At 31.2% G+C, this 26,945-nt stretch overlaps 1 long non-coding RNA gene and 2 pseudogenes across 2 annotated transcripts; 2 read left to right on the top strand and 1 right to left on the bottom strand.

Moving 5' to 3' along the window:
- The first annotated feature begins 10,486 nt into the window (after positions 1–10,486).
- LOC110426967 (uncharacterized) lies at positions 10,487–14,793 on the top strand. Its single transcript, XR_002446215.1, has 3 exons — positions 10,487–10,844; positions 11,390–11,441; positions 14,124–14,793. It is a non-coding gene; the product is annotated as an uncharacterized LOC110426967 (long non-coding RNA).
- LOC149526446 (uncharacterized) lies at positions 12,560–13,763 on the bottom strand (annotated as a pseudogene).
- Positions 14,794–16,696: 1,903 nt separating the features above from the next.
- On the top strand, positions 16,697–18,971 carry LOC110426972 (uncharacterized; annotated as a pseudogene). The gene is made up of 2 exons (XR_016351993.1): positions 16,697–18,417; positions 18,497–18,971. The product of XR_016351993.1 is annotated as an uncharacterized LOC110426972 (transcript).
- Positions 18,972–26,945: the final 7,974 nt, after the last annotated feature.

Genomic DNA, 26,945 nt, shown 5'->3' on the forward strand with positions numbered 1-26,945 from the left:
ATATCCTTGATATAAGATGTTATAGTACCAAGCATAATGTTTGATATCCTTGATCTATTGTGAAACTATTGAAATCATTATACTTGATATCTTTAATTTGTAATGCCAAGCTTCCAAGCTTAATGCTTGATATACTTGATCTGGGGTCTTATGATACCAAGCATAATACTTGATGTACTTGAACTGAGGTATTACGATTCTAAGCATAATAGATGATATCATTGATACTACTTATTTATATCTACATTTCAAAGTATAATGCTCGATATCCTTGATTTGAGGTGCTACAGTTCCAATTATAATACTTAATATATTTGATATGTCATGGTATTTACTTGATATCCACTGCTTAACTATCTTTGATTTGTATTGCTCTAATTTCAAGCATAATGCTCAATATCTTTGATCTGGGATCTTATGGTACCAAGTGTAATGCTTGGCATCTTTTATTTGATGTATTATGTTTCCAAGCATAATAGATGATATCTTTGATATTGTTTAGTTATGTTCTTGATTTGTAGGGTTATATTTCCAAGCATAATGCTTGATATCCTTGATTTGAGATGTTATAGTTCTAATTACAATGTTTGATGTCCTTGATATGTCGTGATATATACTACTTAATTAATTATCCTTAATTTGTAATGTTATGATTCTAAGCAAAAAACCCAATATCTTTGATCTGAAGTTTTACGGTTCTTAGCCCAATATCAACTACTATTAGTTTTAAATAATTGTCTAGTCACAAAGTTTCATGCTTTATTAGACAATATTATTGTATTTTTTATATATGCTTGGAGTATTGGTAGAACATTGACACACTATCTCAAATAGACACAACATAGTTCATCTTTTGTGCAACTTTGGCAAAACTTAATACTAACTTTTGTTTACAGACACTGTTTTTTGTAACTAAGCTAACAATTAATATATAAAATTACAAATTATCATAATATTTTTTTATATTTTCTACTGCCAATTATAACATTTTGTGTATGTAATTTTTAGTATATGGACTTGCTTTAGTCTCACTTACAAAAAAGTTATAGAATAAAAAATATGATAAACACAACTATTACAACATGTATTGCTATATCTGTGTGCAACGCACCGGTACATTTCTAGTTTAAACAAAAACACAAGATTTAATGTATTTTAGATTAAAGTTTTAAGTTTTTATAAATTGGATTTTTTACATTTTTTTATATTAAATATAAAAATTATGAAAAATAAAAAAAAAATTTAGGTGCTAAAAAGAAAATTGAAATTAGTTTTTGAGTATAAAAAAGACAAAAAGATTGAATCAAAAAACTTAAAGATTTCAAAACTTAGGATGAGTGGATGATGGTTATGGGACAAGAAAAGACTATGTTTTTGTATAGCTAATCAAATTTTGAAATAAAAAATTATTAAAGTATATAGAAAGTCCTTGTACTATAGCTTTTTGTTCAATTTTCTCCACTTATCCAAAATTTCGTTAATTTAATTCTTGTACTTTGGACATTATATGTAATTGGGTCTTTATTAGTAACTTTATTGAATTTGACCATTAGAGATGTTGACATGACGCTAACATGTTAGAAATAAGAAAATGGATAAAATATAAATAAATCACATGGCTTTTTCTTTTCTTTCTTCCTTTTTTCCTTTTATTGAAAACTACGTTTTTTATGCTTTTTCAAGCACATTTACTTTTTTTTTTCATTTTTCATTTTTCATTTTCTCTTTACTTCCATGCTCTATCCTTCTTTCCTTAAGATAGACCCCCAAAATCTAGATTTCAACCATATTAGAAATGTTAGCTCAACAAATAAATAATAAGAATGTCTAAAAAGGGGTGAATTAGACTTTAACTAAAAAAAAATTAGCAAGCTCGAAGGCCTTAAAGAGATAAAGAGGATTTTCTCAAGTTGTTTCTCAAGCTTGTCTTTGGCAAAGAAGATGCAAAAGGTTTTTAGTGAACTACTTGAAAATTATGCTAGTCAAGACTTTTTGAACTCAAGATGCACAATTGAAAACGAATGGAAAATCTTTTGAAAATGTTACAAACATTTTCAAGTCTGAATCAAGAATAAGTAAGTTTAAGACTATTTTCAAAAATTTCCTCAACAAGAAATGCACAAGCTAAAGAAGTGAAAAATATGAATATCAGAGCAACAATGAAAAACAAGATACAAGTATTTTTATAGAGGTTCAGCTTTCTCAAATGCCTTCATCTTTTCACTTGGCTCACTAAGGAGTTTCAAATCCTCTAAGGAAATGTGTTTTTTAAATGAGACCAAGCATTAAACCTTACAATGGCTTTTTCTAGGCTTAACCACAACCCTTACAATGCCTTTCTATGAAAGCAAGCACAACCTACACAATGCCTTTTACTAAAACCTAGCACAACATATACAATGCCTTTTACGAAGAGTAAACATAGCCCATACAATGCTACCTTTTGAAAGTTAAGGCATAACCTTTTCTCTCTTACAATTTGAATAACAAGGATACCTCTAGAAGTTGGGTTTTGCTAAGTAAGTACAATGTAGGAAGAGTGTGATGAGTTCAAAGATGTATAGAAAGAATTTGAGTGAAAACACAAAGAATTTGGAGCTCAAAAATAGCTTAAAAGCTAAGTGAAAAAATGTGTGGTGCTTGCTCTAGCTTAGTTTTCCTTTCTTCTTTCTTTTTTTCTTCATAGGATTTGATGCTTGAGTATTTGATGTTTTTCTCCACTCTTCAAGCCTCAAAATTGTGTTGGATAAGTCCTATTTATACTTAGAAAAAGTTTGAAGCTATTGGGGATCATTTTAGTAAGAAACTAGTCGTTTATCTTTTGAATTTTTCATCTAACGATCACTAGTAGTCAATTATATGTCTTCAAGGATTAACTAAGGCTTGTTTTTTTCATTAGACTCATGCTTTCTGCCTTAAGATTGACTGGGAACCCTTGACTATGGCTTTTTAAAATTTGAATGTTCATGTTTTCATTGCCTAAGGATTGACTGGCACTTTAATGGGATTGACTAGGGTTGTTTCTTTTTGAGTTTTCACACCTATTTTATCATATGATCAATTGAAGCTTCTCTAAGATCGATTAGAGCTCTATTTTTCCAAGATTTCTTGACTTTCAATGGCTATAAGTTCCTTGTGATCAAATGTTGAGTTAAGAAGAGCTTTTTGGTTTTTGACAATGTTGTTGTGTAGATCAACAAACTTCTCATCTTATGCACCTATTTTGCAATGTAGACATCTCAAGAATCAACATTAGAGTAATTTATGAAAGCTTGTTCAAGTAAGTGTAATACTCATACAATTATCATTCAAGCTTGTAGACATTTGTTAAGTAAAAGTTCAATGAATAAGCTTGTAACTACGTAAGAATAAGTGTATCAGAGTTAAATCTTTTTAGGAATATATCAAGAATCATTGTAGTAATTCAAATGCAAATTTGGATCATTTTTTCATGATTAAAACTATAATCATTTTAAAGCTAACATGCCACCGTTGACACTAGCAGTAATCATCAATTTTCAGTGGCTGAAAATTTTAGAAAAGAAAACCATAAAACTCTTTTTTTCACCTTCTTTCTCTTAATTAGGATAATTTTTCAAAATCTATCTCTATTTTCCGAAATCTAAAAAAGAAAACGATCCCAAAAAAGAAAATTTCTAGAAAAGATAAACCCTTTTTCTTTTGCTCCGTCTTTATTCCATTTCTCCTCTTATTTTCCCCCTTATTTAAAAGACAAAAGGTTTTAACAAGAAACATCGTTGCACGTTTGAACTTACCAAAAAGTTACCTATGTAATTTGTATTCTATTTATTTATTTTAATTCAACTAATATTAAAAAAGAAAATTATACACAATTTAAGTGATCAAATGAACGAAAATTTCATCCATGAAGCATCATCGATCAATGATTGAATGATGTATTACATCAAACTAATTACACCATGATAAATGAAATTCATTAAACTTATAGCAAATAATAACTAAATAATACTACTTCTAATTAATAAAAAAAGTGAAGTAAGAAATTTATATATTAGGAGCATGAAATCACTTGAAGTAACAATATCCTGTAACTGTGTGCCTTAGAGCCAATTGGTTAGGCAAAGGATACATATCGAAAAATGCATAAAACCTCAAAAGGTTTCACTTCATCGAATAAGTTTTATGGATAAAAAATTATTATAAAACTAATTTGGATGAAGCCTTTGGACATTTGGTGCTCTTTGCATAAAAATTGTAAAAAGTTACAATTAGGAGATTTTAATGCATCAAAGCACACATCCTAAATGTTCCTAGCCAATGTATTATTGAGACAGGGCATCAATAATGCTTAAAGGTCAACACATGTTATATTTCTCACTATGAATGGGCACTAGATCTCATATATTGGTAGTATAGGGAGACTTATAACAGACATGTGGGTGCTTGTTCAAGTAAGAACAATTTCACTGAACTTGACTCGCTATAAGAATTATATCTGGTATTTCACTCAAGTGTTTATAGATCAAATTCTTATGTGTTAGTCCAAGTGAAGATTGTTAATGGGGAAATATCCAACTTATTGGTTAAGCCTATGTCTACTTGATAAAGTCTTTAGCCAGAGCAAAATGGATGCAAAAGAGTTTCCTTAAGGTGTCATGACCTAAACTCGAGGATTCGTAACTAATGCACGAGCTTGATAGGCAAAGTCCACGAGACCGGAGCAATCCTCTTAACTTCACATAACACATAGCCAAGGGATTTCATAGCCAAATATTCATAAATAGTATTTAAATTCAAATATTAACATTATCCCTAGCACATAATTCGTATATAAGTATTCATAACGCCATACATCAGTTGTCAAACAGGTTCATACTTAATAACCCTTAAAACAAATTCAATTGGCATGTCGTGCCTACATACACATCAAACTAAACCAAAGGCAGAGTGGAAGCTCATGACAGACTCAGCAAAGTGACCAAAACAGGGACTTACCGAATGCCAAAATTTGGTTTGTCATTGGAGAACCTTTGCCATGTAGTCCTCTCACCTATTTATCTGCACATGGCACAAAAGTAAGTGAGTCATCTAATATTTAGCAAGAGATGTAGATAAATAGCACACATAAATATTTGACAAATATATACATTGTTATAGAATAGGAAATTTGTAAATATTTCTTTATTAATTAACATAATTATAATAATTATGAATCATTATAATTATAGGGATTATGAATTAACATAATTATAGGAATTTTATTTTCTTTATTATTTTTTATTTTAGAGATGTTTAGATTGTACATATAGATGATGTATTATGAATGAAAAATGCTGAGTTTTCTCTTTTAAAATAACATCGTATTGAGCTATTTTGGCAGATTTGTTTCTTTTGAAATAGAGTTTTTATTTCTCTTATGCACCTAAACCTAGGTCACCCATATAGGATAAAAATCTGATCTCATAGTCGGCACTAGGAAGAGACCCCCCTGCCGATCGTCTTTATCCCAGAATCTTGCCATTAGTCCCTATAAGTGGCTGTCACACATCACTTTTAGTTTTTGGTTCTATTCCACACATCGATGCGTGGTGGCTATCTGTTAAAGATTTTCACTCTAATCTTCTCCTCTTGTCTTCATGCTGGAAACGTTCAACAAGATAGTTTGGTACTTTTATTGGGTTTTGTTCTGGATTTTCAAGATGGCAACTCTGTGCCAAAGAAAAAGTTAGTGCTAGTGGTTGATGTGATTCATTTGATAACAAAAGGTCACAAAGCATAAGCTTAATAGTTTCAATTATTTGAATTAGAGCAAAACTATTTGGGTTTATTTAAAAAGCATCGATAAGGACGATTGTATTACTAATGATCCTCATACTGGTAATACAAGGCATACCTAGATGATGGAAGAGGCACAATTGTTCTTGTAGATTCAAAATTTCATTAACGATGAGATTATTAGCCTGATTAATCATTCTGAGTTTGTTAAAGAGTTTATGGATTATTTAGCCTTTTTATATTTGGTAAAAGGAATAACTATCATATTAATGAGGTATGTAAAGCATTTTATTGAGCAGAAAACAAGATAGGTCTCTCACATTTTATTTTGTGGATTTTTAAAGAATTTATGATGAGCTTAATGTTCTATTGCCTTTTAGTCTTGATGTGAAAGTTCCGCAGGCTCAACAAGAGCAAATGGTAGTTATGAGTTTTCTTGCAAGTCTCTCTTCGGAGCTTGAGACTGTCAAATCTCAGATTGTTTGTGGTTTTGAGATCTCTTCCATGCATGACACCTTTACAAGAGCACTTTAAATAGAAAGTTCTAGCTCCACGTTGGCTCAAACTAATAATAGTGCTCTTGTAAGTTGTCAGAATAATAAGAGTGGTAACAGAAGAGGGGAAACGAAAATTGTAATTGAGATGTTGATAGTTGTAATTAGGAGTCAAGAGGAATTACGTGCTATTATTGTCATGAGCAAGGTACTATAAAGCGTTTTTGTAGGAAACTCCAAAATAAGTCTCAATGAGGTTAGTTAGCAAATGTTACAATGTGGTTCAATTTTTTACCCACGCAAGTATATGTATCGCAAAGATAATATAATGATGAGTAAAGTATTGATCCCACAAGAAATTAAATTAATTCTTACTATTAATTACTAAAATTACACATCCTAATTTTATCCAAACACCAAAAATTGAATTAAAAAGCAAAACTTAAAATCTAAAACTACTCTAAATTTACTTAGCAAAATTACTTTTCTAAACTTGATTGACTTTTAGTCTTAAAATTATGATGTCCCTCAATATTTCATCCGCATATTATCTCTCTCTCTTAACTTAGTTTAATGGATTAAGTTTCTAATCTAGAGTTTTAAATTATTTACAAGTCTTTGTCGAGTTTTTTATAAAAATATCTCTTCTAATTAATTTACTATATGTCTATACAAATTAAATTAAAGACAGATTCATTAAGTTTGTGCTTTCATATTGCCTAAGGATTTGCTGCATACTGTTCTTCTGTTTCATATGTGAAGGAACTTGACCAAATTTTGTCAAGGTTAGTTGTTGCTTCTTGAATCTCTTACCAAATCTGTAGTCATCGAAGTAACTAGGAAGAATAAGAGAAGTTATAGATTTATTTCATGTAGGAGATTGTGTCTTGATTATCTGATTCCTTTTGCATGGTTTCCATCTCTCTTTCTATTTTTTCTACTAAGATCTGCTAAGATTTTGTTGGATTTCATTTTTTGAGTTTTGAAATTTTTGAACCCACTGTGCAATTTGGTTGTTTGATTGGTATGGCGGTAGGGCAAGTTGATTTTCTGAAGAGAAGTGGTGTTGGGAAGTTAAATCGAGGTCTTGCTCATGTTATTTCGATAAGAGTGGTGTTAAGAAATGGTTTTCCTTTCTGGCTTTTGAACATTTTTCCCATTTCCATCTACTCTATCTCTCAGCATTCCATCATCTTTCTCCACATCATCATTCGCAATTTTTTAAAGCCATTAGGAAGATAGTGACGAGTCTTCTTGTCTGAACCATATACCAATGTTGGGCATCAAAGTGCATCCCTCGAACTTTTTTCTTACACTAAAATCAATACCTTTTGGTCTACGCCAATTTGTCTTGATGCAGTTTTGCGGTTGCTCTGGGGTTTCTCGAACTTCTTGACCCTTTTCTTCACGATATTCTTACTTAGAGGCTACACCACCGTTCCTTCTTATCCATCTTCTTCTTCTTACCTCTGAGAAATTATGGGTTTGGGATGGTTGGGGCCACCTTTTGAATCTTCCTAATTCCTATCTTCTTTTAAGACAAGCTTTTGATGTTTTGTTCTTCAACTTAACGAGTTGAAAATCACCAATTGGCTAGCATGCATTTGTTGACTTGAACATTTTTTATTAAGAATCAAAGAGAGTGGGTGAGACTTTAAAAACATGTAAAACTACTAGAAAAGACCCACTTTTTTAATGCACTAAATTATGATGCTTTTAGCTTTGCCCTTACTCAATAACAAATGTTTTGCTTCTCTTCAATTTTTGTTTTAACACCAAAATACTAGTAGTATCCAAATCCAAAAGTCACTTTTCAAGCAACCTCAACTCTTTTTCTGCCACTGATGAGCAGAGGGTTTGCAAAGCCTCCAAAACAGAATAAGGAAGGGATCCTTGAAAGCTGAATCCTTGACGTCCTCACATTTATTTTATTGAACTTATCCTTAATCACATTATTATTTAATTTGAATTTTTTGTTCTTATCTCTATAACACCCTATACCTTCGTACATGAGACAATAAGACCGTATTGACAAGTTGAAGGGTCAATTGACATAAATTTAAGTACTAAAGAGCGGTGATAGGTCAAGGAATATTTAAAATAAAATATTTCATACTGGAGAGAATAATAATTAAATAATAATATTATTAACGAGAATGAATTAGCAGGTTAAAAGGTGATTTGGTAGTGAACTGGAACAAAGTGAGATACTTTGGACCTAAGGAGATAAGTGAAGAATTTTGAAATAAAATAATATTTTATTAATAAAATAATATTAAAATATTAATATTTATTTGTTATTGGAATTAGTCATGAAAGAGGATTATGTGACTAATCTAAGTAAGGGAGGAGAAGTAAGAAAGGATTTTGAAGAAAAATGACGTTAGTGGGGCCCAGTGCCTTTATTAAATAAAGCTAGCGCGGGTAAGTATATTTTAAATATTATGGTGATACCTTGGTGAAGTGTAAATTTTATATTTTGTTTGTACACATGTAAGGGGAGGAAAATAGAAGGAAATTGGAATTTAAAAAGTGTTGGAAGGACCAAATTGTGGAGGATGAAAAGTTTGGAGGTCACATGGTAAATAAGGAAAAGTTAGAAGACTTATGTGCAATTTTAAAATTTAAAGTTAAATAGGTATTTACTAACCAAGGAAAGTTAAATTACGTGGAATGTGAGATATACATGTGAAAGTCACTATTCCATGCAAACTATGGTGTGCAAAAAGGAAAAGTTAGTGAGAGACATGTAGGACCCCCACCATGTGAAGTAAAAGAAAAAATAAGATTAAAATTTATTTACATATAATGTGATTAGTGCATTAGGTAGTCAAATGAAGAAAGAAGAAAGTGGGTTGCATGTGACTTAAATGGGACAAGAGTGAGTAAATAAAATATAAAGTGAATATGGGACATGGAATAAAGAAATCAAGAAAAAAGGATGGAAAGACAAAGGTGGCGGGTGGAAAGATTTCAAAGGCTTTTTGCTTTGTAAATTTACCACATAAAATAAAAAGAGAAATGTCAAAAAAAGTCGCCAAGCTGTGGGCAATCCGCCCATGAAAGAAAAGAAAATAATCTAAAAAGAGAGTAACCTTGGGCAATCCGCCCATGTGTGAACAAAATGAGGAAAACAAAGCCATTTTTAAGGCTTTTGCCTTAAGGGGTTTGCCCATAATAAAGTGAGAAAAGAAAGGAGAAGGAAAGAAAGGAAGAAAGGAAGAAAGGAGGAAGAAGAGAAAGGAAAGAAAGGTTCGGCCTAGTGAACCCCAAGACAAAGAAGACTTGTCATGTTGCTTGAAATGCATACTTTGTAAATCAATTGTGATGTGAGATTTTGTTTGTGGTAGCAAGGATCTACAAAGATTCAAAGAACCCGAGGTATGCATGTAAGTAGATCTTGGAATGTATGGTGATTTTGGAGCTAAATAAGCAATGGGTAAGAGTTTTAGTCTTGAAATCATAAGTAGAAAGGAAAAATGAGATGTATATTGATTGTCTATGTTTGTGGCAGCAATGGTGACCATAGATGTGAGGAAGTTGTGAATCATATTTGGAAATTCAAGCTTGAACCAATGGGTAAGCATGCAAAGTGACTACAATAAGCTTTGGTTGGTTAAAGTGTATGGGTTGTGTGATAAATGCTTGTGAGTAACATTGTTAAAAACTATTAGATTTAGTTAAGGATTTTTAGTTGATATGCTACCATTTATAAGTATAATGAAATGTATTGGGTTTGAATGGTTGCTAGGAAGAGTATAAATAAGAAAGTTTGCCGTGATGGCGTGATGAATGAGATAATGAGAGACCGGTAAGTAAAAATTAGTTAGATACGCAATCGAATCAATAGCGACGTAGCATCCCGCTATTGCACGGTGAGTAGGGGGTGTCTATTTTAAAATTTCCATAACTATGTAAATATATTAATATATATGTTGATTTACTTAAATACAAATATGTGGAAAACATAAACTGGTAGAGATGCTAGGAAATTGTGGATGCTAAGATTTTGAAAATGGCTTTGAATATATATATATATATACATATAAAAGCTATATATCTAAAGGGTTTTTTAAAACAGGGAAACAAGATTTTTAGTATGATTTATGTTAAAATGTGCCTTATAGTTTGTGTGATTTACATTTCCACCATGCGGATTAATCTTTTAACCTCACGCAAAGGTTTTATGATATAAAGTCTTATAAGAAATTTTATCATGGTACCATGTTGAATATTTCGAAAATGACTTTTGAAATGGATTTTTGAGAACCTAAACTGATTTTCAAATAGTTTTACCAAACCTAGAGATTCAAGAGTAGGTCGAATGTTACATTGGGATAGTGTGACCGTTGTGCACAAGTGAGTTTTAGCTAGAGAACCTTTGAGTCGCCGATGGACTATTAGACATGGCTGAGGCCATAGTTTGTGATCTATACGTGGCAAGGCCATGGGTTGATATATGTGGCTAGGCCATAAGTGATATACATGGTTACGACTGCCTGATTTCTCTAACGTCGGCTAACATCGTTAAGGCTTCCATGGTTATGGGGATCTGGTGGAGCGGAGCTCTTGGATATTATTATGTGGAAGCGGGTACGCGAGTTCTTTATTTTTATTACTTACTTGAGAGTGATATCTCTTCGCGTTTTCAATACATGTTCTTTCGCATGGTGAGAACTATATGACTTTCCGTAGCTCCCTTATTTTTACTATGATGTTGGATTTAACTCCTTGCATATAAGGTGATTTGTGAAATTGTGTATAAGCTTTGATAACTTTTGATTTTATGGGAGCATGCGTGTTTATGATGAACTGGTTTGAGTAAAGTTGTTGAATGAATTCAAAGATGGAAAATCTTGTACTTATACTGATTTGTTTTAAATAAGTTGTTAAATGATTTCGACGATAGAGATCTTAACTTGTATTGATTCAATATTTGATTTAAATGATTATCTTGAAATAACCTTTTGATTTTACATATAAGGCACAAACCTCCCTTTTGAGCTATTTTGTTTACATATACTCTTATATTTTTAATATTCAAAACTTCTACCTTGGCTTGTTTTCCATCTATGCCCTACTCACGGAGTTCATGATCACTAAGTCTGTGAGACTCACCCCCTTTTTTCCTTTTGCAGATAAGTAACCAGTTCAAGAATATTGTCATAGCAAACCTTGATTCACTATGATGTAAGTAATGACATCTCTTAGACTTCCACTTCGAGTCGCTCCGCTGCATAGAGGTCGTGTTATGTCAAATAGTCAGACTTATAAAAATTAATAGTCTATTGGAAATGTATTTGCTAAAACTTGAGGTTGTGTAATGAATACCACATGGGATGTTGAAATTACTTTGGAGTTATTAAACCTGGTTATAGGAATCTAGATGTTATGCTTTAAATATTGTGTTTATTTGGTTTAAGTAAATGATAGCATTAATATTGAAGTCAATTTTAAATTGTCCGGAATATCAATTAAGGCTTGTTTGGGATTTGGTAGGTTCACTTGCAAGTCTCGGACATTGGTAACGATTAGGGGAAGAGGTCGTTACAATCTTAACATGAAATTCTCAACCCATGCATCCACATGAATTGCAACTATACCAACATATTAAAAATTCATTGTGTGTATATCTACACATGACTTAATAATCTATTAAAATATATTTAATTGACCCTGTTGTTTAATTACCATACATTTGTTTAAACTTCATGATTTTTGCTGAAGATTTACTATATATATCATAATGAAAGTAGTATAAATTTTACCCTAGAAAAAAGACTACTGCTTGAACAAGTTATTAGTATAAAACTTTATAATTTCATTTTTACCAATTAGAGTGGAAAAGGGATATTTAAATTAGAATAGAAACATAGAGCTCCCTTCACTCTTGGCTTTCCTATCCATATTACCTTTTCCCTCTTATCATGGATCCTTACAAGGTACCGAGCACCAAGTGCTTTTATTTTAAGCTTCAATTTCTACTCTAGTTTCATTTTTTTTGAAACAGTAGCTGTCGATACATCTTTTATTTAAGCAAGTCCGCTAAGATATAATTATTTACCACATTAGAATAATTATGGCACTGTAACAGACTATAGAGCTTCATGTTTCCAAAATATACTGCATTATCAATTTCCCTACTTTTAAAAGCTATAGCAATTATACTACATGCCAATCAAAATTTCAGTGGTCTACTATTGCTTATGCTTTTATCAGCAGAAATATCCTTCTACTGATGTAATACCAAAATTTTAGTTACCTGCAGCTCTTAAGTCATCCCTTAAATCAAATCATTAGATAAAACGTTAGCGCTTGAGTTGTCTCCAAGCCAAAGTAAAGGCTCTCTTAAGGATATAGACTTGGTAGCTCACCTGAACCATTTCCCCATCATGCATCATAGACATTGTCTTTAGCTGAAATTGTGAACCATCCTTGGTCTCATCTTCCAATTTATCTAAACTGATATCACCCGAGGTAGGTATAGAAGAAGAGGGTGGCTTATCACAAGTAGAATCATGGGTATTATTAACTTTACCACCATCATTGCCATACTCAAGGGGTTTCACAGTTTGGGTAGTTCCAGAACCACCCTCATTCACGTTACTCTCAGTAACGAACTTAGCTTGAGAAAATTCTAGTGCAGCAGGTTCTTGATTTTGGGTGGTATAAGTATTAGGTGATTCCTATCTTATTCATAATTTAACTAACTTTGGTCTATTAAAAATAAAATTGATAGTTGCACTATTCTCAGGGGGTTTCACAGTTTAGGTAGTTTCTAAACCACCTTCGATCACACTACACTTGAAAACCAACTTGGCTTGAGAAGGTTCTTGTGCAACAACATCTCATTTTTGAGTAGTGTAAGTATTAGGTGCTTCCCATCCTATTCTTGAAGTAACCAACTTGGACTTATTAGAAACATAATTAATAGCTGTATTAACCTCTACTCTAAGAATAGTAGTAGGAACCACCTGAGCTTCTGAAGAAGCAACATTGCTCCTCACAATCCTAGAATCTTTGCCATCATCATTCAGATGTGAAATCTTCCTATCATTCTTAAGAAGAATGGTGGACTCTCTTTTAACTGGTGGTTATCTATTCTATTGTCTTACTTGGTTTGCAATCACCACTCCAGCATCTTCTCCCTTAAAGGTTTTGATTTGAGATGGGTCAGTGTTCATAGAGGATGGTGTTTTAACATCACCATCAATCTTATCATTCTGAGTAATTGGAGGGTTTATGCTTGTCTTGAGCCCTCCATGAAACTTTGTTAAGTTTTCTAGTGCATGTTGTCTTAAAATTGATTCCATATCATCACCATTTAAACCATTAGTGGCACTTGAAACCTTATTGTTTTCCCTTAAGTCATTAGTTTGTCCAACCCCATCATACCTAGAATTACATCAACTCAACCAAAAGAAAAAGTAATGCTTGTTGATTGCTGGATTTGGTCATCGTTTGTTTTAGTGTGACCTTTTAATTATTTACTAGTAAGCTTTACAAAAGCATGTTAATGGTTGAAACTCTATATTAAATTCAGAAAGATATCTCACTTGCTGTAAGGAATGAATAACTTAGCCACATGATATTTTAAGTTTCTTCCACTTTCCTATGTTTCCTTAGCTACCAAGTAGAGTATTTGTCTTCTCCAAGTTGTGTCAATTCACTTTCTTTTTCTTATCCTGTCTTGCTTGCATTTACATGTAGTTTTTCCTCTAGTTTTGGTTTTAAGCTCTTTTAGAGTTTTGGTCATCTAACTCTTACATTCTCTTCTGATAAAATTAATGCCACCATTTATATTGTAGAATCTTTAATTAGTTTGCCTGCATCTATTTATTTTTCTCCTTATTCGAGCTGTTTTTAATGCAGTATTGTCCCTCAAGTGCATTTTAATCTCCATTCTGGACCACCAATTCTTAGGCTCTAGTTTATAACAACAACTCATCACACATTGTTGGGGTAAGAGGTAATCATATAATTCTCAGTGTGTCTAAATCACGTTCATTCATGGTAGTAGTTTCATTGAACTATGGTAGCATTAATAAATGCACAGATTCATTCAACTTGTTGGTTAACAATGGTGTAGCCGCTAGTCAACTTGTGAATATCCATTCATTGAAATATTCCATAGTCTGGAACAAGTATCATCATGCTAAAACAAGCTATTTTCTTCTTCTTTTCATTCTCCTAAACTGTGAGTACTTTGCTTACTTGATTCCTTATTGTCTAGATAACTTTTATACATAACAAGATTGTGGTGAAGCAATTAGCAATTTCCATGAAAATATGAAGTCCAACATAAAAAATATTGCTTTATTTCCTCATGTAAATCTCTTGTAGGATAAAGCTAGAGAAGTTTGCTAGTTAAATCACTTTCTTGGCTTTTCTTCTCTCATCTCTGCATCTTTTATTGTTATTGTCAACATCTTCCAACATTCTCTGTCACTGTCACTCAGCATAGGTATGTTTACCCCCTACCCTATTATTTTTGATTCCCATAATTAGTAAGAATTTATTGCTTATTTGCCTTCTTAATTTGCTGGAGTCTTTTATTATTATTATTATTATTATTATTATTAATTCTTTTGCTTTTGTGGTTGTGTAGATTGAATAATGATACGGTATTTCCTTCTTTATTGTGCTTTTCACACATAAGAAAAGAACAACAACATTACAATCAAATCTAAAATCCACAACCAAACCTAATTGATCACAACCACTTGAATTAACTTTAGCATAATTGGATTTCATATCAAATTAACTACTTTATACAATTTCCAATCGATTCATGCCCCTTTTAGCCATGATCGAAGAGATGTAATAGAGCCAAAGGTATTGTCTCAATGATAAGTTGGAAGAGTTGAGACTTTTAAGTTTCATATTCATATTTTATCATAAATGAATTTAATTTAACTTTATATTAATTTACTTTTATTTTTTTACTAGTTTCTTCAGTGGATATACTATTTGACATATAATGAAAAGTTATTTGAATTGTGTTAGTTAAATTTGATACAGCACATAACAATAAGCAAATCCCCTTGCAAAATCATGTATAATTAGAAGAGAATGAATTATTTAAAGTGGGCAAGTCATGACATTAATTGGTCACTTCCCTTAAAACTACTTTAAATTGAAGAAGATATAAATCAAATAAAATATGAAAGAATTAAAAATTATATATATAATTTTCAAAAAATTTATTGTTTACTTTTTTTTTGGAAATTTACTATTAACTTTTGTATCTAAATATTTTTTATTTTTTTAGAATAAATAATAAAAATATCAAAAGTTCTTACTTTAAAAAAAGTAGCAATTCCTTTCTAATTTCTTTTTCATTTTTTATCATAAAAAAGTAACCATGACTTGGGGTCCAATTCATAGTGCTTATTTTTTATCCAAAAGGAAAAGCAAAAGAGTATTGGCCATATGTTTCCCTCTGCAAGTATAAGTTTTTTAGATTACCTCTGTTTATATGTGAATGCTTTTCATAAAGTAGGTTTCTGGGCATTTTGTACAATAAATGGGTTTATACCTGATTATTGTTCATTTCATTTGTTAGTCACTTGGTTTTATAAGATTTTGTACTCATGAATACATAGAAAAGCTGGTGAATATGAATTTAGCTACTCATTTATAAAGTTAAACTTATATAGTGTTCTATTCTTTTTTGTTTTTATTCTTGTATGGAATCATTTTTACTATCTTGACATATTATTTTATTAAATTTATATTTAAAATGTTTAACTTAGTTTTTCATAATGGAATGTAGTTAACAATTTTTATTGTAAACAAGAATGGAAATTACTTTTAACTGTTATATTCTATGACATTTAGGATTACAAAATGACGGGAGATAGATCTTGGATGTACCACTGCTTAACTTGTGATGGATTCATTAGAGATGAATTTATAAATGGAGTTAACAAATTCATTAATTTTGCACATTCTAACTATAAATTTAATGGAGAATAAGATTAGATGCTCTTGCTCTCGATGTAGTAAAAACAAGTTTCTAAATTCCGATAAGGTGATAGAGCACATCCTTAAAAAGGGTTTTACTGGTGCTAACACAATTTAGAGTTTACATGGGGAACATGATGTTGGCCAATCATTAACAAGTAGAGATAGAGTTGAACCATATGCTAGTAATGGGGAACACAAGAAATATGGAGAACCTACATATGAAGAGGAAATAGAAAATCCATATGCTAGAATGGTTAGGGATGCTATGGGTCCGGAAGTTGCTTTCACTTATAGTCATGATAAGGAGTCAAGGTTTGTGGAAGAAGATCCAAATCCAAATGCAGCTAGCTTTTACTCTTTGTTAAGTAATGCAACGGAACCTTTGTGGTTAGGTTGCACAAAGGACACAATGCTTTTAGCTATGTCGTAACTTTTAAATGTTAAGTCAGAGTTTAATTTGAGTGAATCATGTTTTGATTGGCTGTTGGAGATAATAAAGAATATGTTGCCATCAGATGAAACTTTACCTACTGACTTTTATAGAATGAAAAAAAGGTAGCAAACCTTGGACAGGGCTACATCAAAATTCATGCTTGCAAAAAAAATGCATCTTATTTTATGAGGAAACTACTAATTTGGAGCATTGTATGGTATGTGGGCATCCTCAAAATAAACTGAGGAAATCAAATGTGAAAAGACAGAAGAAAATACTTTACAAGATTTTGTGTTACTTGCCACTTATACCAAAGCTTCAAAGGCTTTATATGTTAGGCAAAACTGCTAAACATATTACATGGCATGCGTAAAACAAAACTGATGATGGATTCGTCAGACACCCTATTGATGGTGAGGCTTGGCAACACTTCAACTGCACACATGAGTTATTTGCAATGGAACCTCGAAATGTCAGACTAGGGTTATATGCTAACGGTTTCAATCTTTTTGTACCGATTGTGAAACCTTATTCTGTTTGGCCAGCAATGCTGTGTGTACAATTTACCCTAATGGATGTGTATGAAACAACAGTATATATTTCTTAATATGGTCATTCCGGGGAAGAAAAATCCAAGTCAAAATATAGATGTTTTATTAAGGCCTTTGATAGATGAGTTAAAAGTATTGTGGATCGAAGGTGTTGTCACATATGATGCATATAGGAAACAAAATTTTCATCTAGGGGCAGCATTATTATGGATAATTAATGATTTTCTCGCTTACGGTATGTTGTCAGGGTGGAGTACTCGTGGATGATTATCATGTCCCTATTGCATGAAACGTTCTAAGTCTTTCACATTGGATCATGGTAGGAAACCTTGTTTTTTTTTATTGTCATCGGTAATTCTTATGACCTAATCACCCTTTTAGGAGGTAAAGAGACAAATTTATTGAAAAAAGAGTTGAGCATGACTTACCATTTACTCGATTATTCAGTGAAGAAATATTGTCACGTTGGAATTCGCTTCCTTGTATCCCATTCAGAACAAAATGTGGTGAGTAGAAAATTTCAGGTTATGGTATAAGTCACAATTAGGTGAAAAAAGTATATTTTGGGATCTACCTTATTGGCATACACTTTTTATTCGTCACAATCTAAATGTGATGCATACTGAATGTAATATATTTGAGAATATATTCAACACAATGATGGATGCTAAGGGAAAGATGAAAGACAACTTAAAGCCACGACAAGATTTATAGGTGTATTGCAAGTGGCCGGAATTGGAATTGATGGAAAATAATGGAAAAATTTTTAAGACTAAGGTTTCATACACCTTAAATAAGAAGGAAATAAAAAATGTTTGTGCTTGGGTGAAATAATTGAGATTACTTGATGGCTTTACGGCGAACATATCTCAGTGTGTTAATGAGATTGATTGCAAATTTTATGAGATAAAAAGTCATCATTGTCATGTTTTTTTGCAACGATTGCTCCCAATTGTCTTTCGTGATATGGTGCCTTACACAATTTGGGATGCGATTACTGAGATATCTCACTTTTTTAAAAATTTATGCATAACTAAAATACCTGTAGATCATATGAAAGCTTGGAAGGTAAAATATGTGAAACTATATGCAAACTAGAGAAGATCTTTCCTCCCAGTTTCTTTGACTCTATGGAGCATTTGCCTATTCATTTACCTTACAAGGCAAAGGTTGGTGCACCTATCCAGTATCGATGGATGTATCCATTTGAGAGGTACAATAATTGTTTTTCAAATAGTTTATTACAAGAGTTTAAGGTACTTATTAAGTTTGATGAATATTGTGATTTTTAGGTTTTTACAACATTTGAAGAAGAAAGCAAAAAATCGAGCCTTTATTGAAGGATCTATATGTGAGGCTTATATGATCAAGGAAATTTCCTCATTTTGCTCATGGTATTTTGAACCTACTGTGCAAACTAGATTAAATCAAGTGCCACGTAATGATGATGGGGGAAACGTGGACTCTCTTGGTCATCTTTCAAGTTTCACTCTTCTTAGGCGAGCTTTTGGTCCATTAGATAAATCTCGATTTTTAGACGATGATGAGTTTTATGTTGCTGAGCTATATGTTTTAATGAATTGTGAAGAGATGCTCCCATATATTAAGTACCATCCTACCATAAACTCAAATGATTGATCATAAGAATGAACTTAATTCATAAATTGTGGATATGATGAGAGGATATTTGATAAAATGGTGAAGAAAGATGTTGTGCATATATTAGAAGATGAATTGGAGAAAGTACATGATGCAAGATTCATGAAATTGTTTAGAAATTATGTAAGTTTATGTAAATTAGAAGTGAACTTTTATTAACATTGAGGCATTAATTATGTAATTAATAATTTTTGGTCTTGTATTTCATTTTCGAAGGTTGCAAAACGTAAGGATGAAATTGACCCATGTATACTTGAAATCTCTTATGGTCAAGGACATATGATAAGGTGTTACAAAGGATACTTTATAAATGGTTTCAAGTTTCACACCTTAGATTACAGACAAAATCGTAAGATAATGAATAGTGGGGTCTACATAAAAGGGAGTTTTGACAATGATTATGAGCATGACGTTTATGGTATTTTAGTGGATATAATTGAGTTGGAGTATTTTGGTATCGAAAACAGAGTTGTGCTATTTAAGTGTCATTGGTTTGACATTGAAAGATATTAAGGTAGATCTTTTGCATGGTCTTGTTGAAATTAAACATAACCCAATACTTGCCACTAATGAACCATTTGTTTTAGCAACACATGCTCACCAAGTTTATTATAGTAGTTATCCATCAACCAAAAGAGATCGACGTGATTGGTGGGCAGTATTTAAAACAAAAACTAGGAGTAGATTTCATATTCCTAGTAGTGGAGATAGAGAAAATGAAATTGATTTGAATGAAGAAGTATACCAAGAAAATGTGTCTATTTCAATTAACGGTACTCCATTAGATGAACTTGATAACTTTACAGTTTTAGCAAGTGGTGATTATGAAGAGGTTAATCTCTTGATTGAGGATGAAGAAGATGACATGCAAAGAGATGAAGATGAAGAAAATGACATGGAATGAGATGAAAATGAAAATGAAAATGAAGATGAAAACGAAGTTGAAGATGAAGACAAATAAACATTTAGTGATGATAGTGATAATAATGAAGAACATGAGTTTGCTTATTCTAAAAGTGATTGATGATGGTAAACATATATGATATTGGTTTTATATTTTTTGTTACATAGTTGTTTAACTTTAATTTTATAATGTTAAGATCTTGACATGTTATAAAATTATTATAGTTTATATTTATAAATGTTGAAATGAATACTTTATAATGACATCTTTTATTATACAAATGATTAGGAATGACTTTTTATTGTTGTAAATTGATAATTTTTATACTTTGTTTCAATTTTTTTAAAAAAAATTTGTGTATGAATTTTAATAAAAAAAATATTACAAGAACGATGGTTAAAGGGAAGCATTCAAAACTGAGACTTAGATCAACAAATGCCTCTGGAATTATGTCGTTGCCTACAAATGCTAGTGCGTTTGCTGATCTATCCATTCAACCACAAATGTAGGAGGTCAATAATGATGTGCCATCTGAACCACCTTCTTTGTTGGGTGCATCTGCAGAGCAAGTAGAAAATGAGACATATACCCATGATTCTCATAGATCCCCATCTATTGATTTAGGTGCAAGTGTAGATGATACATCCTCAAGGTCAAGGGGAAGGGGACCTAGTGTAGGATTACAGACTCTTGTAGATCCATCAAACAAATTGCATATAACTCCCATTGAAGGGACATATGTTATCTTGTATTATAATGAAATAGTTATATTTGTTATATATTTTAATATGTAATATTTTTCTTTTATCTTGTACAAGTACTTTTTTCGAGTGAGGGGTCACAGTTACAATAACAAGGATCATAAAAAATCACTTTCATGATCCATGGTCAACATGGAAGATAGTTCCTAATGACATAAAGGAATTAATATTTCAAAAATTTCAAGTACTATGTTTGATATTCAATTAAATTATAACTTTTTGTTTTTAATTAATTTGTATAAATTTGTTTAGTTACTTTATAAATTTGTATATTAATTTTAGTTCCATTTGTTGTTCATGCTAAAAGGATGGTATGGATTAATTTTACTTCGCATTTATATGTATGGTTTTCTTTTAAACTAAATTTAAATTGTATGTTTAGTAGTTTGACTTTGGTTTTTCCTTACATGTTATTTATATATATCGATTATGATTGCATATATATAGTTGTAAATAAATGCAGACAATTAAGATGAAACAAGATGTTAGCTTTTTAGAAGTGTTCAATCGCACCCATAAGCGTTTAGCTGGTCATAGTGATTTTATAGATAACAAGTCTAAATCTACGAGTGTATGTACAAAATTAATTATTTTTTACTTCAAAGTTGACGATATAATTGAATACTAATCTTATTTAATTTTTTATATAAGAAATGTATAATTCTTTATTATCACAGAAGTATGGTGAAAATTCATCTTCTCAGCCAGAATTCGATCCGCATGCTTGGACTGAAGCAATTGGAGGGATGGAGACTACATGCGCTCATGTGCATGGGTTTGGTACTTGGGTGCTTGTTACAACTCTACTTAATGGAACACATTGCAATGTGACAACATCTGAGTCAGCATGTGGCCCTATCAACTCAAACGCTACCAATCCCTCAATTGCATTGGAAAAAAAAGTGAAAAATCTATCAGAAAACTTGGGTAAGATATGTGAGAAAATCCGTGGGGAAATACATGAAGAAATTAAGAATGCAATGGTGCAAAGCATGAGTGAATTTATGTCACGTATGGAAACCATGATCCTAACTAATGCGCTCTCAAAACAAGGAAATGCGAGTACTTCAAGCTCAAATCTTGACAAGTAAAACACAACATTTCATGATATGATGTCTTTTTTTCACTGCTAGACTTGGATACTTTTTAGTATAGGTGTTTAATAATAAATTTAGCTTTATATTCATATGTGTTTGATATTTTTAGTTATTATATATTTATGACAATTTTTAATTGTATGGACTTGACTTTGAAATTTAGTTTTTAATCTGTTTCTCTTATATATTTTGAAGGTCAATTGTGGATGCCAATTGATAATTTATTATCGAAATTTTAATTGGTAATTTTTGTTGGAAAAGCATTGCTAACAGGACATGCAATTGAAAATTAATAAAAGAATTTCAGATGGAAATACATCACCAATGAAAAATTCCGTTGGAAATTTTTAACGAAATTCAGTTGGAAATGCCTTCTAAACAAAAAAGTCCATTGGAAATTTCCAATGGAATTCTCCATTGGGAATGCTTTTCCAACAAAATTTTTCATCAAGAAAGAATTTCGATAGAATTTCTGTTGGAAATTTCCGAACGAAAATCTATTGGAAATTTATTTCCTACAGAATTATTTTCAGTGAAATTTTTCGTAGGTAATGTTTTTCCAACAAAAAATTCCACTAGAAATTCCCAACGGAATTCTGTTTGAAAATAATTTTCCGTGAAATTCCATTGAAAATTCTTTTCCAACGGAATTACTATAGGATAGTCAATAGATTATGCATTTTTTTCAACAGAATTTTTCATTGGAAATTTCTAACAAATTTCCAATGAGGGCTTTACTGATGGAATTTCCAATGGATATTTTCGTTGAAAATTCGTCCGAAAAAAGTATTGCCAACGGAATTTTAATTTTTTCTAACGAAAAATTTCGTTAGAAAAGCTTGTTTTTTGGTAGTGATTATATTTAAATTTAATTTGTTTAAATTTAAATAAAAATTAATTACATTTAAATTTAGTTTGTTTAAATTTAAAAGTAATATACTTTCTCTATATCCCTAAATACGTCTATAAATAATGAACAAACGTATTGGTTTCTACAAATAACAAAGAGTGAATGTGAGTTGTTCTGTAAGTCATAAAAACAAAAAACTTTTCTTTCTTTTTTCTTTATTCTTGAGGCACCATTAAAGGCTAGACGGTTTGAAACATGTACTTCCTTGTGGAGGATTTAGTAACCACTCCATAACAACGAGAGTGAAGAAATCATTGTGTGCGTGAAGGAGAATTTGTAAAACAAGCTTCTTCGATCAGAAAGGGAGTGGAATATTTATTCGAAAAAGTAAGTTCACCTCCTAATAGTGGTATCAGAGCAGGTTTTGGCTCACTTTCATCATTTTAATTTATGTATATTTTAAAAGCTTGTTTTGATCATAATTTTATTTAATTTAAATTATTGGTACTGATTTATTATGTATATATTTGTGATAGTTGTTGAAATTGATATGAGGAACAAGTAGGCTTTAATCGTGTGCAAACAGGTGCATTGAACTAAGGTCACATGGTGCCTTATAGATGGTAGCAAAAACAAAAAAATAAAAAGATTAATGAAAAAGGAAAATGCAACTAGTAGGATTTGAACCTACACTAACAAAGTCGTTGAGAATTTTAAAAATTATCTTTTAACCACTACACTAAGAGCCTAATGTGCCTTAAAATGGAAGTACGACAACTAATAAAGACCAAAAGGGTTCGAACACAGTCATAAAGAGCCTAAGGTGGCAGCCACATGGCACAAATGGATATATTTTTCTTAATTGCATTTTGACTCCACAAGTTTCTATTTTTACAAAATGACATTAAAATTTTTTGATAATTAAACTTTCATAAAAAAATCAGAATATTATTTATGTTTTTAGCATGTTACTATTAAATTCACATGCATTATAAATATAGTTAATTAATGTGTTGATTAACCACATTGTTTTTCTTACATGTTGTGTATTAGAAATTTTTTTTTGTAAAACATATATATGGTTTGAGTAAATTTAGCAAATGTTTGTTAATTCAATTATTTTACATATATTGTGAAATGCTATGTGCCATATAAGTATATTTTGTATGGTTTAGGTAAAATTTATAAAATGCATGATGTAATTATTTTACTTATTTGTTAGGTAAAATTTATATTATGAATGATGTAATTTATTTTACTTATTTGTTAGGTAAAATTTATAAATCACATAATGTAATTATTTTACTTATTTGTTTGGTAAAATCTATAAAATGCATTATGTAATTATTTTAACTTATTTGTTAAGTAAAATGGTACGCAAAAAGACAATACGATGATTATATGTCTTAGTAGCTTTGTTAAAGGAGACTAGGCTTTAAGAGAGATCGTTTGTGACTTCTCTAGCCTTTTTTGAAAATTATTGTAGAAGTAAAGTGCTTTGTCGAGGAGACTATTATAGTCTTTCTTGAAAGCATTTGAAAATGTGATCAACTTAGTGCTATTTTTGTATGCATAATATTTATATCAAAGTTTTTGATCATCCAAAATAATAAATATGTATAAGCAAATACAACATCTCTATATTTGTGTAGATTGATGTACTAAGTTCCTTATGATGTAATTTATTTTATGTTTGTATTAAATCTCGAGGTCATGTAAAGGGATGTAATTTTGTGCTTACTTTACACATAATATTATTTTGGATATAGGCACCTATATATATCAATAGGGTTCTTTAGTAAAACTCATTATATTATGTGGTAAATGGGAGTTGCTCCCATGCTTAAGGATAGTGGGAGTTGTTCCCATAATCTAAGGCATGATTTTGAAGTGAAAAGCTAGTCAAAGGTTTGATTCCCTATATTTTAAAGCATGTAGATATATACCTATATATAATATAGAGAAAAACGTATTTAAAATCCTTGTCACAATCACAAACAACCTAGGGCTTTCTACCAACTCATGCTTTCCACAATTTCGTCAACTATCAAATGTAACATCTATAATATTTATAGGAATATAGTTTTGAAATTTAGCATCCACTCACCTTGAATGGTGGGATATCTCAGCAATATCACTAACCAATCATCCTTAACTTAAGCTTGATTCGACCAAGGACAGTTGAACTTTCAAAATACTAGCATCCACACCTTTGAGGAATCCCTTGGCCTTCGCCTATGCTAATTACCATTCGTCTAGCAACCTTGTTTAGCAATAGAAACATCATTTCAACAGTCCCTAGAAATGTTCACATTACACATTAGCTTGGCACATTTCTAATGCTACTCAACTTGTACATTCTGTCCAACAATAAGCTACTAATCAAACTTCAAAAATTGTTTATATATATATATATATATATCAACTCAATAATTGTTCAGTTCTATGCATTGGTTTGACAAATTTCCAGCAACATTTCTACCTCCTTGCGACACCTTAAAAACATTATGCATTTATATTAAATTTGTAAGTTCAACTGCACAATCATCATCTTCAGCCCATAAGTAACTAAATAATCAATTTAAGAAATAAAAGTCCTAATTGCCTTACATTGATATTGATTAATCTTGTTCAAAGAACAATTTATGCACTGCTCCAACAAATTTTCAAAATTTACTAAAATTCCAACATTAAGCTTGAATATGGAAAGCTTGAATTTCTTCAAACTATAGTGGCAGCCATGACTTGGGCCTTTCCTAGCTTTACTGTTCTTCACTTGCTCCCATTTAATGGAGGCCTTGAGTTTCAAAAATTTCAAGGGTCTTCTTAGTCCTTCCTGCCTCCATCTTTAGTCTCTTTTTGACATCGGCTTCAAAGAACTGCTCTCAGGTTTTTCTCTAAAAATGTTAGAGGTGAAAGCCTTGAAGAAATGGATGTGAAGGCTCCCAAATGAGCAGAAAAATGAAAGAAAAGCCATACAATGCACCTTCAAGGCAGGCGAAATTACCCAAGTCTCAAGCTTTATGTATTAGTCAATTTCTATGCCTTCATTCTGTAGATTTCTTTGCATGTTAAATTGTAACACCCCAAAACCTCGTATAGAAACCACTATGACCTTATCAACAAGACAAAGGGTCAATTGACATAAATTTAAATGCCAAAGGGTGGTGACGGGTGGAAGGAATAGTTTAGAATAAAATATTTCGCATGTGAGAAAATAATAATTAAATAATAATATTTTTATCAAAGATGAATTAGTGAGTCAAAAGGCGATTTGGAAGTGAACTGGGACAAAGTGAGACATATTGGGTCTTGAGGAGACAAGTGAAAAATTTTAAAATAAAATAATATTTTATTAACATAATATTATTAAAATATTAATATTTTATCTATGATCGAAATTAGTCATGAAAGAGGATTTTATGACTAATCTAAGTGGGAGAGAATAAGTAAGAAAGAATTTGGAAGAAAAAAGACATTAGCGGGGCTTGTGTGTCTTTAGTAAATAAAGTAAGAGTGGGTAAGTAAATATTTAAACACTATAGTGACACCTTTGTGAAGTGTAACTTTGATATTTTGATTGTACACATATGGAGGAAGAAAGATAGAAGGGAATTGAAATAAAGGAATGATGGGAGGACCCAATTAAAAAGAATAAGAAGTTGAGGGGTGGAATTGTAAACAATGAAAAGTTAAGAGAATATTTGATGAATGTATTTGTATTAAGGAAAGCAAGACGGAATTTGAGTAGCTTACAGAGTTAAATGCAAGTGGAATTGAAATGGCAAGGAAAGACCATGGGTTGGCAAGATAGCTCATGGTATTCAAAGAAAAAAGTGTAATCATTACACTAAATTGATTTAACATATATATAGAATAAAAAATAAAAATAATTATAATAGTAAACTAAAGATTAAGTGGGACCATGCTTAAACTAATGAAATAAATAAAAAGAATGAAAATTAAGGCATGCCTAAGCCAACCATAAAAGGTGGCATTAATAACAAAGACTAAAGAAGAGAATTAGCATGTAAAGGTTAATATTTTATCTAAACCACCTGGGAATTAACAGCAATCCTCATTGGCCACCAATTTACATGAAAAAGGTTGCATTTTTACATGCTTTCTTGGGGATTAATGGCAGCCCTTATTGGCTACCACTTTGCATGCAAAAAGTGCATTCTTATCTTGACTTAATCGGTATTAACGTTAAGGAAGGCAATACTCTTTGCAAGACTTTTTCTAATTCTTTTCCCTTTCCAAGTGAAAACCCGAGTTCTCAAAATCCTCCACAAAGAATTTAAACTTCATAACATCAAATGGGAGCTGAAAAATTGCAAGAAGGAAGGAATAAGAAACAAGCAACCGGTCAACATTGGGCATTCTACCATTTTTGAGGACACATGGATCTATCATCCTTTTCTTTAAAACCCCGTACATTTAAAACTTCCTCCCAAGAGATTTGAGCTC

This window comes from Theobroma umbraticum, unplaced genomic scaffold, assembly GCF_002168275.2.
Source record: "Theobroma umbraticum cultivar Fairchild unplaced genomic scaffold, ASM216827v3 scaffold_239.1, whole genome shotgun sequence".
In the NCBI taxonomy this organism is placed as follows: domain Eukaryota; kingdom Viridiplantae; phylum Streptophyta; class Magnoliopsida; order Malvales; family Malvaceae; genus Theobroma; species Theobroma umbraticum.